General features: G+C 38.8%; 1 long non-coding RNA gene across 1 annotated transcript; it reads left to right on the forward strand.

Annotated features, from left to right (window-relative positions):
- The first annotated feature begins 17074 nt into the window (after window positions 1-17074).
- LOC136233828 (uncharacterized) lies at window positions 17075-19172 on the forward strand. Its single transcript, XR_010690942.1, has 3 exons — window positions 17075-17278; window positions 17941-18648; window positions 19025-19172. It is a non-coding gene; the product is annotated as an uncharacterized lncRNA (long non-coding RNA).
- The last annotated feature ends 220 nt before the right edge of the window (window positions 19173-19392 follow it).

The raw sequence follows: 19392 nt of genomic DNA on the forward strand, positions 1-19392 counted from the left end.
TTGGGAGAGAGTTTTGGGATGAAAACACTAATTTAGAAAAAGCTCCTTTTAGGAGCTTTTTCAATTAGAGTTTTGCAATATTAAAATTAATGGACTTCTTTAACCCTAATAGATAGACTCCTCCTCCAATATTAAAAAAAAATGCCCTTATTCGTCTTTTTGCACAAACCGCTATTATCAATAAGCTAATTTTTACCAAACAGGTCTACACAAACAGCTAGTCAAATCAGCTAACAGCTAATTCCCAAACAGGGCCATTATTGTGACGTTCTCAAAATACCCCAGACCTTTCATCTTCCTCTTCCTATCTACGGTTTACCCTTCCCCTTCCTCAGCCTCTCATCTTCCTCTCTTCCTTTATATTGAACTCATCACCAACTATTTCTTCATCATTTTGTCTGTCTCTTCTTCCTCTATTTATCTCTTGATTCTTCATCTTCCTGTTTCTAGAAAATTAAGCCATGGTTCTTCATCTTCCTGTTTCTTTTCATCTCTTGGTTTCTTTCTTCTTGTGCAAATCGAAGGCATGGTTATTCGACGTTATTCTGCGTGTTTTTTGCATTTATCATATGGTTATTGTCGATTTCAATGGTAAAAGGCGGAAATAATGTAAGTACAATCTACTGTTTAATCTTCATCTTTTTCCAGAAAATCGATTCGATAAATGAGATTTGCGAAGTCTGCGAATAAAAAAGTAGGCTGAAAATAACGTTTTGATTTCGCAAAAAAAAAACGATTATGCGAAGTCTGCGAAGAGAATATCATCAAGTGTATCATGATTTTTTCTCTTCGCATAATCGTTTTCTGCGTCCGTCTGGGTTAATTTTCTCTTCGTTGACTTCGCATAATCGTTTTTTGCGAAGCAAAATTGCCATTTTCTTGTTAAATTTATCTTTCTAAACTTGCTAACACAACTTAATTTTTATGAAGGTAGTTGAATACTGATAACTGGTGATGAACTTTCGTCCGGATTCCTTCCCTGCGGGGGGCGTCGTTGGGTTCGACGGGGGGAAGCTCCGATGCTAAAGTCAGTATATGTGTGGTGAATAAACTGTAATGAAAGAGTAGGGTTTAGGAGAGCGAGAATGTGTGTACCTCAATAGCTTGGGATGCAAGCTATTTATAGTCATGTAGTCGTAACTCCTAGAAACTAGAGAGTCTCCATTAATGCCTCATTAATGGCGGTTACTGATCTCATTCAAGTATGACCGTTAGCTCATTAATGGGTTATTAGTTGCCTTTATTGGGAATCGGCTGTGACCGTTCGACGGGCGGATCGAGGCATGATGGCGGGTCCCCCGTAGGTTTGACTACGGATGGCGTGTGGCGGAATCTAGGTGATTCACCACTTGGATGGATTACTCGATACGCCATTGCTTCCCAGATTGCCTGAATACGCGGTCGTTTTGGTAAATATCCTCTTTGATCCCGTAGGAAATATCTCGATGTTATCAGAAGCCCCCCCAAAGTTCTGTAAAAGTCCTTTAGGGCTTTTGCAATTCTTGGCGCGCCGTCATGATGAGTCGCATTAATTATCGCTCTGTTCAAGGCCATTCACTGCGCGACAGGTGTCCCGGACGCACAGCTCGAGGTAAGTGACGGTACCTTCTTCAACCTCTCTCTTTCTCTTTCTACCTCACTTGCTAATTTCCTCTCCATTTTGCTTGAGTTTTTTCAGAGCTTTTCCAGCATCAATAATCTTCAAAGCTTCCAATTTCCATGTAAGTGAACCTTCTCGTCCTGTTCTTATTGTAATATGGGTTTTTATGAGTTCTTCTTCTGGCTCTACCATTGAACTCTTTGATTTGACCACTTCTTCTAAGCCTTTGTTTAGTTGGACCTCTTCCGAGATTTCTAATTCCTCTGAAAGTACGCCTAGTTGCGATTCATCTGAGTTGCGCAATTTGGTGAGGGAGAATAGGAATCGTTGCCCTCGTTTAATTAGAATCCAGAACCATTCCGCCGTTGTAGCTCATATTGCTCCAGCAATAGATCCTAGAACCCTTTCTGGGATGGAGGCTTCCCCTTCAACTCCGATTAGGAAAAAGAAGCCTCGTGCAGAGATTACTTCGTCTCGCATGAGCACCGCGGATCTTGCTTATTTGGCGGATCACTTCCCGTGGATCAAAAATTATGAGACTGAGTTGGCGGCTGCCCATCAGCGACCTGCCTGTCCCCCTATGGGATATCTGTCCGTATACAGTAGCCATATGGAGAGAGGATTTCGTCTTCCTCTTCCCCGGATGATGGGGGATATCTTGGAGTTCTTTGGGATCACTGTCTGGCAGCTGCATCCAAATGGCTGGTTGGACATAGGTCTAGATTGTTACTTAGCTTCGAATCTAGGAGTAGTTTGTAACCCTCGTGTCTTCCAATCTCTTCACAAACCGTCGAAGCGTCAAACCGAATCTTTCTACACCTTTGCCAAATTCAAAGGTTGTTCGCCCTTTTGTGGCAAGATGTCAAACGTCCATCTTTGGGACGAAAAATTCTTCTTTGTTAAAATGAAAAAAGGCGAATCTCTCGGATTCCTGTTGAATTGGAATGCTAAGCCTCAACATATGGTGGGGGACTTGCGTATACTGACTAACAGCGATGAGGAAGTGGCGAACCTCATGAAGAGCATTAAGACGGATGCTTGGACGTACGTCGATGCTCTGGAATTCATGATGAATGATATTCCTCTGGTCCGCCGTGTGGGGGATGTGATTACTTACGCCAAGTTTACCCAACTTGATGAAGGTAACTTTGTTTCTTCCTTGAACTTTGATTATTATTTTTTGTTCCCTTGTCAGGGGTTTATCTGAGGCCAGTCGAGCTCTTGTAGAGAAGCGTAAGAAACAGAAGGAGTTGGAGGCCCAGAAAGATGCGCAGGTGGCGGATCCTAGTAGGAGCTCTGGGAAACGCCCTACGGAGGGTGACGTGGATCCCCCTCTTAAGAAAAGGAGATCAGCCGCTGATGGTGGAGAGAAACTACTGGTGGACGCCATGAAAGCTGGGAAGCCTAGGATGGATCTGGAGCAGGTATGTTTTACTTTACCGTTTGTCTCCCTTCTACTATGGATCTTGATTTTGGCCTTCCTTTTTCTTACATAGGTGGTTAAGCCCGACTTGGGAGGATATTGGCTCGCCAAGTATGGTGATAAAGGGTCCCTGGGGAATGAGTCGGTTATCAATGACCTTGATGAAGCCCTCGGTCAACTCGGTGAAGTGTAGGAGAGTCAAAACAAGTTCTCCGGATCAGCCCATGCCAAGATGGGGAAAAGGGAGCTCCTTTCGGTAAGCTTTATTTTCCTTATCTTACATTTTTGGATGAAAGAGTGATCTCCTTTGGGGAGATTTTGTTTTTAAATCGTCCTTTGCTTTGCCAGGCGTATACGCACATGCGTGCTATGGAGGCGGATCTACTTCAAGGGGTGGCGGATAAAACCACCATAAAAAGGCTGGAGAAAGAAGTTGTCATTGCCAGTGCAAATGCTGCTTCCGCCATTGCCCTTAATGAAAGTAAGGACACGGAGATCCGCAACCTGAAGGAGAAGATGGAGGAGGATGCTAAGAACCACAAAGCTGCCTTATCGAACTCAGAGATTATGGCGGGTAACCGCGCTTATTATTACAGCGAGTGGATCATGGCCTACGTTAAGCTTTCCTACCCCGAAATTGATTTTATGGATCCGGAATACGTGGTCCCTGAAGTTGAGGATTGCATCAAGTATGACAGGATACCGAACGTTAAGGATTTCATCCGTGATCAATTTCGGAAGGAGCTGAGCGGGTCAGTCGAGGAGAGCAAGCTTGTTGTTGATCTTGAATCAGATGGTCTCGGCGAAGCATCCCAAGAGGCGGGTGACAAGGCCAATGATTCGGTGATTGATTGTACGGCTCCCCAGGCAGGAACTATCGTTACGGAGAATGAGGTTCCTCCAGAGAGCGTATCTTTAGAGAAAGATGCCAAGGAGGATGCCTCTGTTTAGTTTTTTCGTGAATGTAACTAAGTACAATTTATTTTTTGGTTAATCCTTTTTCAACCATTGACTTTACTTTATGCTTTATATCTTTCAGCAAGTAAATTTCTAGGTTTTAGGACTTATTTTGTTGGTTCAAGGCATGTGGCCAGCCGTACCTTGCGAGCCTTTTTGAAGGCTTTGAAGCTTTTGTTCCTTTTGAGGAAGTTAAGCTGCCTTAGGTGATCGATTTGCTTCCTATCTTTGAGGTGAATCGATCCACCGCCAGGTCTTGAGACTCTTCTTTGGGAAGAGTATTTGAAAGTGTAAAGTTCTCACGTCTGAGAAATGTTTTAACTCTGTCTCTGACGGTGATCAGTTATTTCCTATCTTTGAGGTAAATTGATCCGCCGCTGAGATTATTGTTCTCCTATCTTTGAGAAGAAGGTAGTTATGCCATGATGGCATTATTCTACCATGGGAATGCGTTTGTTGCCTCCCCCTTTTTTAAATCTAGAATATTTATATTACTGCAAGAAAATACTTAAGATAGAATTTGAAAGACGGAAATTTCTCTTTATTAAATAGCGATTCGCCTTATTACAGCAGATTGGTCTTATGCATGAGCCTCATTAAAACCTTTAATAAGAAAAACCACATGGGATAAAACCTTATTAAAGGAAAAAGAGTACTCAAGACCTGGTTACATTTTATTCTCTAGCGAAATATTTGCGGAGGTTTTGAATATTCCACGTCCGTGGCAATGTGTTCCCCTCCATATCCTGGATTTTGAAGGTGGCGGGTCCAATTTTGGTGACTATCTTGTATGGCCCCATTCAGGTGATCCCCAACTTTCCTTTGCCCTCCGTGGATTGAATTTTGTCCGCCTTCCGGAGCACTAGATCTCCTGGGTTCAGATCCACGAGCTTTGCGTGTCTGTCATGATAGACCGCGATACTCTGTTTGTAGGCGGCCATTCGTACATAAGCTTTCTCCCTTTTTGCTTCCAGTTGGTCGAGGCTTTCCCTCAACCTTTGGTCATTCTTGACTTCGCAATAGAATAAGACTCTGTCGCTAGGGACCTGAATCTCAATGGGGATCACAGCTTCTACGCCATAGGAGAGGGCGAACGGTGATTCGCCTGTTGCTGTTCGAGGAGTGGTCCTGTACGCCCATAGGAAATTCATTAGCTGATCCGCCCACTTTTTGTTATGCTCCTCCAGTCCCTTTTTTTATGCCTTTAACGATCGTTCGATTTGTGACTTCAGTCATCCCGTTGGATTGGGGGTAGTAAACAGAGGTGAACCTGTTCTGAATGACTTGACTTTCGCAGAATGTTCTGAACTCTCCACAATTGAACTGTGTCCCATTGTCAGTAATAATCGTGTGGGGGACCCCGAATCTTCCGACGATGTTGTCCCTGACAAACTCGACCATTCGCTCTACGTTTATGGAGGAGACAGCTTCGACCTCTACCCACTTCGTAAAGTGGTCCACAGCTACTACCACATATTTCCTTTGTCTCTTGGTAGGAGGAAAAGGACCGACAATGTCGATTCCACAAATGGCAAAAGGTCGTCCTTTGATAATGGGCTTCTGCAGGTGCTTAGCCGTGTGGGACTCGTTTGCATGGACTTATCAATTATGACACGTCTCTACCAGCTTTCGTGCATCAAGTTCCGTCGTAAGCCAATAAAATCCGGATAATCTGGACTTTTTCAGAATGGAGGCGGATGCTTCATGGGCTCCCAAGCACCTTCGTGTAATTCCTTAAGGATCTCTTGCCCTTCTTCCATCGTAACACATTTCAACCAGGGGTGCCCAAAAGATTTTCTGTATAGCTGATCATTTATTATAGAGAAGTACGCCGTTTTTCTTACCGTCCGTCTAGCTTCTTCTTTGTCTTGAGGCAAAGTCCCATTTGTGAGTTACTACAGGATCGGCGATCTCCAATCTCCCACGTTCGGCGAAAGAAGAGCTATGACTTCTGGGGTGAATGCTGGTCTGACTTTTACCTCAAATGGGCACTGCAGGTCCGCCCACTGATCTTTGCTTGAAGCCAGTTTTGCCAAGTGATCCGCTTCTGTGTTTGATCCTCACAATAGGTGAACTAGCTCCCACTTGGTTTCTTTGACCTCCAGATGGTTTAATAGTTTTTTGACCTCTTCTACATATTTGACCAGAGTTTCATCTTTTACATCAAAGTTTTTGATCACCTGATTGACCATTAGCTTAGAGTCGCTATAGATCACAACTCGCTCTGGTGTGATCTCCTTCAGCAGGCGTAGCCCCAATATCAAGGCTTCATATTCTGCGGCATTATTCGTTACTGGGAACTCTAACTTCGCAGCATAATGTAACTTGATGTAGTGAGGTCCCTTGATTACTACGCCTATTCCTGCACCTTCCGCTGAAGAAGCGCCATCCGTGTACATCGTCCATTCCTCCACTTTTGGTTTGGAAAGGTTTATGCCCTCTTCGGTGAATTCATTTACAAAGTCTGCCAAGACTTGGCTTTTCAAGGCGGATCTGCCTTCATAACGAACATCAAACTCACCCAGGCGGATTGCCCACTCCATCAGCCTCCCTGAAGTTTCTGGCTTTTGTAAAACTTTCCTCATGGGTATGTTGGTGCGAACGATGACTGTGTGTGCTTGAAAATAAGGTCTTAGGCGAATCGAAGTGGTGACCACAGCCAAATCCATCTTATCCAATCTTGAATACCGGGTTTCGGCATCTTTTAGGACTTTGCTTACATAGTAGATCGGATATTGTTGGCCATCTTCTTCCCTTATCATAACTGTACAAACTGCCTTGTCAGTAACAGAAACATACATGTACAGGTTCTTACCTTCCAAGGGTCTGCTCATTAGGGGCGGCTCGGAGAGGAAGCGTTTGATCCTTTCGAAGGCCTGCTTGTAATCCTCATTCCACTCGAATGCTTTCTGTTTTTTGATCACTTCATAAAAAGGCTGGCATCTATGAGCGGAACATGAGATGAATCGACCAAGTGCTATAATCCGCCCATTAAGGCATTGCATCTCTCTGAAATTTTGTGGCGCCTTCATATCCAGTACTGATTTGATTTTATATGGATTGGGTCCTACTCCTTTCTGGCTGATCATTTATCCCAAGAATTTTCCATAAGTTGCCCCAAAATTACACTTCTCAGGATTTAGCTTGATGTTGTGATGACGAAGGACTCCTAAGACTTCCCTTATGTCCTCTGCATGCTTCTCCATGGTGGTGCTTTTAATGATCATGTCATCCACATAAACTGAGAAGTTGTCACCTTTTCTTCCTTCGAATATTTTGTTCATCATCCGCTGGTAAGTAGCTCCAGCGTTCTTTAGCCCAAAAGGCATGACCTTGAAGCAATAAGTCACCTAGTGAGTTACAAAGGAAGTTTTGATCCTGTCTGATGGCTCCATGAGGATCTGGTGATAACTCGACTTCACATCTGTGAAGGAATATATTGCATGTCCTGCGGTTCCATCAACTAGGATGTCAATGCAAGGCAAAGGGTAGTTGTCTTTGTGACAAGCCTTATTAAGGTCCGTGAAATCGATACACATGTGGTATGATCCGCCTGCCTTTTTAACTAGGACCACATTCGCCTGCCATTGTGTGTAAATAACTTCCTCGATGGCGTCCGCCTTTTTCAGTTTAGATATCTCTTCCTCTATTACTTTTTGTCTCTCTGGCCCATGATTCCTTCTCTTCTGAGCCACTGGGACCGCGTCTTCGGCGATATTGAGCTTATGAGTGATCACATCTGGATTGACCCCTGTGAGGATCTCATCTTTCCATGCGAACACGTCTTCCAATGCATAGAGAACTTTCATAACATCCTCCTTAATCTCAACCTTTAGCCCTTTGGCGATCCGTACCTGCTTACCGTCTGCAATGAGGAACATTTCTGTATCTCCCAGGGCCATCGTGATGAGTTCATCTTCTTCATCATCTTTGGACTGGGGGCGAATCGATAAGGATGCAGAGTACGTCTCCTGAGCAATCTTCTGGTTCCCCTTGATCATCACGCCTCCCTTGGCAGTAGGGATGTACATCGTCAAATGGCGTATCGATATTAGAGCCGCCACCTCAGAGATAAAAGGCCGCCCTAAGATGATGTTGTATGCCAATTGACCGTCCATGATGGATAACTCCAGATCTCCCATCCATACCTGATCTTCATCTGATAATTCGCATTCCAGTGTCACTTGTCCCTTTGTCTGGATTGTGTGACCTGTTACTCCCATGATGTCCACGATGGTGGTCTCTACCTGAATAGGATCAACCTTGAGTTTGGCGAATGCTCCACTAGTAATGACATTACAAGAACTACCAGTGTCTATCATCACTCTCTTCATCTCCCATCCTTCCACCATCATAGTGATGACAAGAGCGTCCGCATGTGGGAGGATGGTTGGGTCAACATCTGCAAAGGGGCGGTTGAGTGATGCTCTATCCAGAGTGATGATTTTTGCCTTCTTTACTATAGGCTGGTATCTTGGTCCGCCAGCGATAACATTAATGACCCCTTTAGCTTTCTTCTTCGGCTCATCTCTGGGTTTATCGCCATCTCCCTTCTTGTCATTCTGGACGAACCTGTCCAGTTTTCCTCTCTCGATAAGCCTTTCAATCTCCCTAGCCAACTCCCAGCATGCATCTGTTTCATGACCGTTCCTCCTGTGGTACTTGCAATAATTCTTGGGGTTTATCTCCGTGTTAGTGTACTCTCCCCTTTTTGGTTCGGGGTATGAAATGCTCCGCTTGTGCTGGCTGTTCTCTATCCACATTAGCACTTCACTTTTTCAGGCGTTTAACGGCGTGAACGATGGCGTATATGCCGATTTGTTCCTGGAGCCTCTTTGCCTATTTTGGGAGGATGAGTCAGAGGGCTTTTCTTTTTCCTTATCCCGCCTTCGGGATTCGTCTTTCCCTCTTTTTGGAGGAGATGTTGACTCTCTCCGGATGTCATCAACTTCCATGAAGTCCTTACACCTCTCCATCAGCTCTACCATATTCTTTGGTTTATTTCTGATTAGATCCACCTGCAAACTCTTGCAAGTTGTGTTTTTTACCCCTGCTTCAACTGCCATGGAGAGATCCACATCAGCAATGCGAATGCATAACTTATTGAAATTGTCGACATACTCCCGAAGAGATTCATTCTCTTTTTGCTTTAACTCAAAGAGTTTTCGCGATTTAACCACTGGCGGAATGCACCCTGCCAACTTTGCACAAAATTCCCTACTCAACTGGTCCCAGCTTGAAGATGAAGAAGCTTGAAGAAGAATTGATGTTGTTGGAAGAAAAGATGTCGATGATGAAAGATGATGTTTCGATGTTCTCACTTGTCTCTTAAAAACGTAAAAATCCACTCTTCCCACCTTTCCACTTTCCACGTTTTTCTCTTAGGAGAAAACTAAATAACTCCTATACAAATCTAATAATAAAAATCCTATATAGAATTAAACTCCCATTAGGATTCTGTATTTTGAAATCCTAATAGAATTAAATCCTATAATAATGTCTTAACATATTTAAAACTAATAATAAAAATTACAAAGACTAAAAATCTTAAAATAGAAGTCTTCCAATCATAATCCAACTCCCAAATTCGTACTGGTCTTTACCCGTGGGCACGGGTTAGGACAAATCAGCTTTTAGTGAATAATTTCATTCTTCAGCATGGCCTAAGCCATGGGCATGGGTTAGGACCTGACAGATTTCTCCAATTTCACTTTAAGCTCCATAAGATTGGCATTTTAATCTCCAATTTGAATTGAATCTCCAAAAACACCTATAAAACACAAAACAAGATAAATAAGCACTAGTAAAGTAAAACTAACATTAAACTAAAGAGAATTAAGATATAAAGATGTACATAAATATGGACATATCAAAATTCCCTCGCACTAAACCTTGCTTGTCCTCAAGCAAGAACAAAACTAAACAAAAAAACTTAAATAAGACAAAGACACAAAACAGAAACAATCCTTATTCTCCAAAACTATCAAACTCAAATCAGCAAGCATTATAGATCGGATCTCGATAATAATCAAAACACTAGATGTTTCACATTCGATTTTTGCCATCAACAGCTAAGTAAGACACTTCTTTAACAATGCTACCAAATCAAATACACAAAGCTTGATAACTCTCACAAAGTGGTTACTCAATTCACACATGTGTTTAGGTAAATATATTTGAAGCTCTCAAATTCTATGCAAGGAATGAACTACAATGAGTTTGCACTTCAATCTAATCTTCACCACTTGTTATATAATCAGTAAAAAAATCAGAAGGTCTTTCATAGGTTGTAATGGGGTTAAGGTTAAAGGTATGGAAAAAGGAAAAATTTAGGTCATTAATCAAAAGAAATTAGCAGGCAAGTCAACAAAAAAAAAACTAAATCTATTATATCTGAAGTGAAAGGAAATTCTACATTTCACTTTTTTTTTCAATTCAGCACAACACCCAAAGAATTTGTCTCTTTTGAGCTATTTGGGTGCTAAAATATAACTTTGTGCTGAACTTTGTTTTCATTCTTTTTTTTTTCTTTTTCAGAACTTCCTTTTATCTCCTTTTTATATATTTGGCTGCAAAAATTATGAAAACAGCCAAGAAATCGGAACAATGATTACTCCAGACATTTTTGGAATACAAGTAAAACTAACTTGCCTACTAATTCTTAAGATTAAGGGTAAAGGTTAATGATGGGTTAATAGGAAAATTAATTTAGTGTGTACAACAACGAAAAGGTTAGAGGCTCAAACTTGGTTATCTAGGGGATAAAAAAAGGTTAGGCTATTTAAGTCAAAATGGTTAATCCTAATTGCCTTCATCATTTTAATGCATGACTAAAAACGTGTGATCTCGAAAAGCATTTGATGCAAAATCTAGAGTTTCAAACCAAGCACGAATTCACACAATATGAAAAAATTGGAGCAAAAGTTAAATTTTGATGTTATTTAAGCGAATTGCTCCATCGGCTCAAAAGCTCACAGATTGAGGGTAATTTGTATCAAGCTATGCATATTTTTCATTAAATTCGATTGCCTCAGAAAATGACTTACTTAAATTGAAGATCACTAAATCAACTATTACTAAGTCTAGCATTTATCAAACACTTGAATTGAATCAAATAACACGAGCTAATTAAGTTGTCAAGTGATGGAGAATGGAATTAAAATGACTTAAACTAAAACACAAACTAACTAAAACAAAATGCAACATTAAAAATAAAATGCAAACAATAAAAACAAAAAGAAACTATATATGGAAATTTCAATCTAAATTTAAAAATTAAATGCAAAAATTTTCTCAAAATTTTCTCTTCGTAGAAATCCTCTCCCCGCACTAATACATACATTGTCCTCAATGTATAACAAAAGCATGCTTAATTCTCAAAATTTAGAGTGCAAATAATAAATAAAATTGAAAACTTCCCTGAAATTGCAGCTTGAGGAGCAAAGCTTTGTTCAATGTAATTAGTGTGCTCCTTCTTCTCTACTCCACGTTTGTTTATTCTGGTAATGAGCATGGCTCCGAGTTTTGATTTCGTGGCTTCCGATTTCCCCTGAATTTACAACAAATAAACATCGACGGATTAAACATGTTGGAACATATGAAACTCAAAGAGACACGACGATGGTAGAGAACGAATGAGTAGAGGGTTCTGTTGACTGATGCAAAAGGATTGAAAGTAGAGGAAGGTTGAAGATGACTAGCGGAAGAGATCGACGTAGACGGAGGTCGACGGGGGAGAGGGCTGAAAGCTGAATTGAAAGGGAACTGCACCACGAAAATAGAGTTTTTAGGTTTTATTATTATTATTATTTTATTAAAACTGAAAAATAAAAAATAAAAATAAAGATGACAAAAAAATGTAAGACTTAGAAAAGAAATAGGAAAAAGACTAGAGTTCCTAAGCCATGCCCATAGCTTTTAAAAAAAAAGTGTGTGCAAAAATTAATTAAAGAAAATATGGGCAGAAGACTAGGATGTCTAAGCCGTGCCCATGGGAACTGCAAAACTTAATTAAAAATTTTGAGCAGAAGACTAGAATGTCTAAGCCGTGCCCATGGGAACTGCAAAACTTAATTAAAAATTTTGGGCAGAAGACTAGGATGTCTAAGCCGTGCCCATGGGAACTGCAAAACTTCATTAAAAATTTTGGGCAGAAGACAGGATGTCTAAGCCGTGCCCATGGGAACTGCAAAACTTAATTAAAAATTTTGGGCAGAAGAGTAGGATGTCTAAGCCGTGCCCATGGCTTTTAAAAAAAAATTGCACTAAAATTTCATATGGGCACACTTTGAGGCTAGTTCCGAAAATTTATTCAAACGTAAGTAAAATCAAAACCAAAAACATGAAATTATCCTAAAACTAAATTAAAATAAAATAAATGAAAATAAAATTGGGTTGCCTCCCAAAAGAGCGCCTTTGTTTATTGTCTTTGGCTAGACAATGATAATGCATCATCCAACTCCAACTCGCTCATTCTTTTCATCATCCCAATTATTGATGAATGAAATTTGGACCAAATCTTTCATGCCTCCTCTCTGCACACTTGAATCAATCATGTCAATGATAAAAACAAATTCAATTTCATCACGTGTATTACCTTCACTCATATCAGTTTCTATTGTATTGATCTTTATAGGTAAGTTACTTGATAAAAGTGAAAATGAGTTTATTGCTTTATCATTCACATCCAACAAGCAAAAATCTTTTTCACATATCAGCTCATTAGTCACAATGGAAATTCCATCATGAATTAATGTCTCCTCAATTTGCTTTTCTTCTATATGCAATAACTTAGAATCTCGAACCGAAAATTGTGTTTCTAAGTTACTCACAAGTGTAAACATTTGGTTCATTTGTGACTGCAAATTCTCTAGACTTGTTCGAGTCTCTTGTTGAAATATAAAAGTATTATGCTGAAATTGCAAAATATTAGCACCTAAAGTATGAACAATTTCTTCAAGAGACATACATGAGCTTGATGAACAGTGATCACTGGGAGGAGATTGATAGTAATTTTGAATTGATTGATTCTTAGAACTAAAACTAAGACATGAATGATCAACATAATGGCCATCGTTCCATTGGAACTCATTAACATGTTGAAGTACATGATCCATTTCTTTCCAAAATCACCAAAAGAAAAAGGAAATAAAAAGAAATAATGCGACTGAAAATTGTTAAGCACTAACTACAAAGAAATAATTCCGTTAAAGACACCAGTCCCCGGCAACGGCGCCAAAATTTGATGAGTGTCGAATTCACCAAAAATAAAATACCTACTCTTGGAACTAGAAAACTGTAGTAAATGTGGAGTAGGGTCGAATCCACAGAGACTGGTCGAATTATAACTTTTTGAAACTAACAATTAAAAGTAAAAAGGGGGGTTTGATTTGTGGAATGAATTGAATATAAGATAACAAGTAAAAATTAAATATCAATAATTAAATAAATGAGAAATATGTATGAGAAAGATTCTAGCCAGAGATTAGGTTCGAGTCTTGAATTGAACAAATTGATCATCGATCACAGAAAATATAAATTTCAACCCTTAAAATAAATTAGTTATGGTTATTAAAAAGCATTAACAACCTATCTCTTCTTACAGTTTAGGTAATCAAGAAACGTTCACTAATTACCTCTAATCAATCAAACAGTTCTAAACAAGCTTTAGAATTTAATTTGATTGAAAGCATTAAATATAAAAGAGATGCTAATTCTACTCAACAATCACACAAGCGGGATTATTTAAAGCATATCAATCTCAATTCACAACATAGGTTAAAAGTTTGTCCACAATCAACTATGTTATTTGCTACTTGTATCAGATGATTTAAACGATTACGTATTTAAACATCTAATTAGCAAAACGATTGCAAGTAAATAATTAAATCAAGGATTCAATTAAATCACGCAATATGAATAAGAACAGAATGGAAATCAATTACTTGAAATAGATGAAAAAGATGAAGTACAGAATGATCTCACAATTCCATTGTTCAAGACCTAAATCCTCTAGCTAGAAGTTGGAATTTAGTTCACCATGGAAGAAAGAATAAAATGCCAAAGATGAAGAAGCTTGAAGAAGAATTGATGTTGTTGGAAGAAAAGATGTCGATGATGAAAGATGATGTTTCGATGTTCTCGCTTGTCTCTTAAAAACGTAAAAATCCACTCTTCCCACTCTTCCCACCTTTCCACTTTTCACGTTTTTCTCTTAGGAGAAAACTAAATAACTCCTATACAAATCTAATAATAAAAATCCTATATAGAATTAAACTCCCATTAGGATTCTGTATTTTGAAATCCTAATAGAATTAAATCCTATAATAATGTCTTAACATATTTAAAACTAATAATAAAAATTACAAAGACTAAAAATCTTAAAATAGAAGTCTTCCAATCATAATCCAACTCCCAAATTCGTACTGGTCTTTACCCGTGGGCACGGGTTAGGACAAATCAGCTTTTTAGTGAATAATTTCATTCTTCAGCATGGCCTAAGCCATGGGCATGGGTTAGGACCTGACAGATTTCTCCAATTTCACTTTAAGCTCCATAAGATTAGCATTTTAATCTCCAATTTGAATTGAATCTCCAAAAACACCTATAAAACACAAAACAAGATAAATAAGCACTAATAAAGTAAAACTAACATTAAACTAAAGAGAATTAAGATATAAAGATGTACATAAATATGGACACATCAGTCTCCTACTGTGAGACCTGCTTCGCTGCGAGGAAGAGGAGTTGGATTCTGACGAAGGATCTGATGGCGACCTTCTTCCGCTGCCGCCACGTCCCCTTGGCGGAGATCGTCCCCCATTACCTTGATTTGGTGGCGGATGTTGCATGACCTGTCAAGGTGACCCAGCTCGGCGTTCATTCTCCCTTCGATCGGGAGGTGGAGGTGACCTTCCGCGCCGGGGGGATCCAGTTCTGCGTCTGTGATGAGAACGGGATCTGGATCATCCTTTCCTATGTGATCTGGTTCGTCTCTTATGCCTGTGACCATCACGTCCGCCTTCTGGTGGATTCATCACTGTGTCATTTTGATCCGCCAACGTTCCGGTCGGAAGGGCTCGAGATCCGCCAATAGTGATCCCTGGATTTGTTGTGTTCCTTGGTTGATCGTTCCTACGACTTTCCTCTGGTATATCAGGAAATAAATTTCGGTTTAATGGCAGGCTACTAGCGAGCTCCGGATTAACGATTGTTGAATCCACAGGTTGAGAGAGAAAAAATGACGAATAAGGGCAAGCATTGGGCCCGACATAAGCGTTTTGCCACTGTGATAGGGTCGGTCTTGGCGGTTGACGACGATTCAGTGAGGGAACTTTTCCTGTCGTGGGTCCACCTACATCCTGGTTCACTAGATAGGCTCTTAATCGACCTTCCATAATGGGTCCGTGTTCTCTCCCTATGGTACCTGTGCAAATATCCCAAAAGGATTCTGGCGACATGTCCCTTTCGTCATGGACAGTTGGTGCATTGGGATCAATGCGACCAGCGTTTGTAGTGGGATTGATTAATGGTGGTATGGGAGGTATTGTAGCTCCGGTTAAGGGGTTAGACCCCCCACTTGCCATATTTGGGTCGTGAACTGAGTCCTTTTAATTAGAACTTCCACCTTCACCGCACCAATTGATAACTGGTGATGAACTTTCGTCCGGATTCCTTCCCTGCGGGGGGCGTCGTTGGGTTCGACGGGGGGAAGCTTCGATGCTAAAGTCAGTATATGTGTGGTGAATAAACTGTAATGAAAGAGTAGGGTTTAGGAGAGCGAGAATGTGTGTACCTCAATAGCTTGGGATGCAAGCTATTTATAGTCATGTAGTCGTAACTCCTAGAAACTAGAGAGTCTCCATTAATGTCTCATTAATGGCGGTTACTGATCTCATTCAAGTATGACCGTTAGCTCATTAATGGGTTATTAGTTGCCTTTATTGGGAATCGGCTGTGACCGTTCGACGGGCGGATTGAGGCATGATGGCGGGTCCCCCGTAGGTTTGACTACAGATGGCGTGTGGCGGCACTACAACAAATTATCACTTGCGCCACGAATCGTGCCACGTGAATTCAAAATTCGTGGCATACTTTCAGTTAGCCACGGGAAAAATAAATTTCACTGCAAACTTATGATCACATGATATATTTATGCCACGAGTAATTTTTTTTCGTGGCAAACATATACTTATGCCACGAATTTTGTCATGGTTGTTTTTTTCCGTGGCTAAATATACTTATGCCACAGATATTCTATTTCGTGGCAAGCAAATTACACTATATGAAAATCATTTATTACCGATCGAGTTTAATGACGGTAATTCTGATACCCTCATCTAATGTAACAACTATTAAAAAACGGTTATTTTTTTTTATGTTTTTCAGGAATGCAATAGTTGGTAAATATTTCATTATGTTAAGCTAAGACAATATTTATAATTAAATATTGGTTTAATATATCAGTTGCTTCTTGAACTTGTCCAAAAAGTTTGATTGATCCCCTCAACTTACACGATGTTTCATTAGCCTCTTAAATTTGTTTAAAGTATTATGATTAAGTCTCTAAATCTATAAAAACGACATAAAGATGTACAAAATAGTTAATTTGTTTTAATGACTTAGAATCACAAATTAGGTGTTTATTTTTTAAGTTTTGAATTTTTTTACAAATTTAGACAAATTGCAATGCATATCACTTTAAACAAGTTTAGGAGCAAATGGATAACTGTAAACAAGTCAAGGGACGCTAATAGACCACTTTAAACAAAGTGAGGTATTCAATAGGTTATTTTAAATAAGTTGAGAGGACCAATGAGACACTATGTAAATTCGGGGGCCGATCAATTTTTTTTGACAAGTTCAAGAGGCTCTTGATATATTAAGCCTTAAATATTTGATCAATCAATATATTACATATAACCATCACAAGAAAAAATATTAATAAGAGACAAACAGTGATGAGAAAAAAATATTTGATTAAAAGTCTATTGTTAATAGTTACAACGAAGGAAAAGGAAAAAGTTACTAATTTTATATGTTTATATTTCCTAATAGGTTCCAAATTTTGTAGCGGTAAACATTCCCACCAAAATTAAAAGTGATTCCAAAAAATTTAAAAACCTTTTCTCCAGCCCGCCTCTTCTTCTCTCTTTACGATAGAAACACATTTGCAAAAGAGAACCTCGCGCCTCCCTACCTGTCTATCATCTCTCGCTCTTGAGCAGCAGAAACTACCGCCTCATATTCTGGTGTGCTTCAATTGGACAAATCCCATGGTTTCGAGTGAATGCAAACTGGTAAAGTCCTTGTACTAATTTCCCTCAAAGTTAGGGTTTCTAATTTCCAAATAATTATTTAAAAAAAAAAGTCTTAGATTTGTCATGTATTCATATCTCTGTTTGTGCGTTTCTTTGTCTAATGGAAATCTAAGTTGGGAAATAGTTTTTTTTTTTTTTTTTGTTAGATTTGTATGGTTATTTTTTTTTGCTTCCTCAAATCGATTGAAAACCCTTAGTTGGAGTTTCTTCTAACAGTAGTCTTTCCCTGAATTATCATTAAGCAGAACCGGAATTAAGAAATCAAGACTATTTTTTGAGTTAAAAGCTCCACTTGGATATCCTTCTAGGCTTCTATATGATAGTATTTATAGCTTTTCTATTCCCTTCAGGTATGATGCTTTTATTTCTTTCGTATAGGATCTAGGTTTGTGCAAAAACCAAATAAATTTGAAGGTTCTTGAGGTGATAACAAAAGTTACATTTACAATTGGTCATGTCACTAATACTGTGCCAACAGTAATACGACTTCACTTGCTGAAGGTTTCGCTTCCTTTTTGTATAGATTACAAAGCATTTGATTGATTCTTTGACAACTAATTCTGTGGATTTTAAGATTGATGATTAGTTGTGGCAGTCTTTGGAATCTGCTTTAGTTTCAATTCTTCTTGCATTACCTTCAGGAGACTTGGAGAAATTTTGGCTGAATGGTTATGGAACGGACATATCTTCTATGCAGACATCACTTAGGCATTTGAGGTATGATGTTACAGGTCCAAAGTTGCCAATAGAAGGCTATGGCTGATATAAAGGGAAGTTGATGGTAGGGCTAAATACTTATAATATCGTGTGTACTTAGTTAGGTTCTGATTTTAAATTTATTTCTTAACTTCATTTCGGCTTCTGCTTGGCAACACTTAGAGTGATTCATATCTAGTTGCTTTCATCTTCTTCAAATTTGGTTTTGGCTACTGTTAGGAGAAGATAAAAAGATCTCTTTATGGCCGAAAAAAGTGGGTATGGAAGACTTAAACTGAGTTTTTATTTTCCAGGTGGTGGAACAATAAACTATTTCCATTGTAAAGGGAAGAATCCTAACTTCTCTTAATGCTAGAACATCAGTGTTAGCTTGTGAAAATCCTATTGCTTCACATTATAATCCTATTGGCAGATAGAAAGTTTAATGCGCCTTTGTGAAGCACTGGCTTAGATTTGTTTATCAGAATCCGTTAGTGTATCTCTCTTTTCAGTCAAAGAACATAAATTGATTTGAGACAATTACAGCATTAGAAAGTCAATGTTATTTTGTGCAGGTTTAGAATCACGATGTAATTAAGGCATTCAGACTAGTATAAGTTACAATACAACAACCAGAACAGATTATGCAACTGGTAATCCTGATTACTATTGCTAATGTTTTTGACTTTGCATAATCTATCTAGTTAATTTTGATTCAGATTTGACACTTGATTAAGCTTTTTTAAAAATAGTTGTTTGAGAAGTTAAGCCTTTGTCATATGGTTTTTTCTTCTTATTTGGTATACAAGTAAATGATATGAGTTGACACGTGTGCATTTCACATGTGCATTGTATTTTTGAACTCGTGATTCGTGAGAAATATATAGCTATGGGACTCTAAAATTCTTCAAGCTACTCCTATATATATATATATATATATTTAGTGCAATACTCCTATTTTCACAAGCAATTTTTTTCATTGTATCTTTTTTTTTTTTCTCTTAATAGATGATTGTTTGTAATCTGCAGAAATCACGAAGGAGCTCATGGATGAGGTGTAATTTTGAAAAGCTAGTTATATTCAATTTTACGATATTTGGCACTATTATTTGTATATATGGTAGAATTATAGTTTTCTTAATATGTATTTTTTTTTTGTAATTCGGAGAATTTTGTATTGCCACGAATTTCTTTATTGGATGATAAAATGATTAATATTTAATTATTTATTTATTAAGAATGGTTAAAATTTTAGATTTCGTTTAGATTTTATTTTTTTGTTTCGACTGATTTTAATGTAGCTCCCTTCTATCTAAAAGTTAATTTAACAATAATAATAGAAATTAAAAATCAATTAAAAATAAATTACCAAAATTTGCCACGATTATGTTCGTGGC

The sequence above is a fragment of the Euphorbia lathyris genome, chromosome 6, assembly GCF_963576675.1.
Source record: "Euphorbia lathyris chromosome 6, ddEupLath1.1, whole genome shotgun sequence".
In the NCBI taxonomy this organism is placed as follows: domain Eukaryota; kingdom Viridiplantae; phylum Streptophyta; class Magnoliopsida; order Malpighiales; family Euphorbiaceae; genus Euphorbia; species Euphorbia lathyris.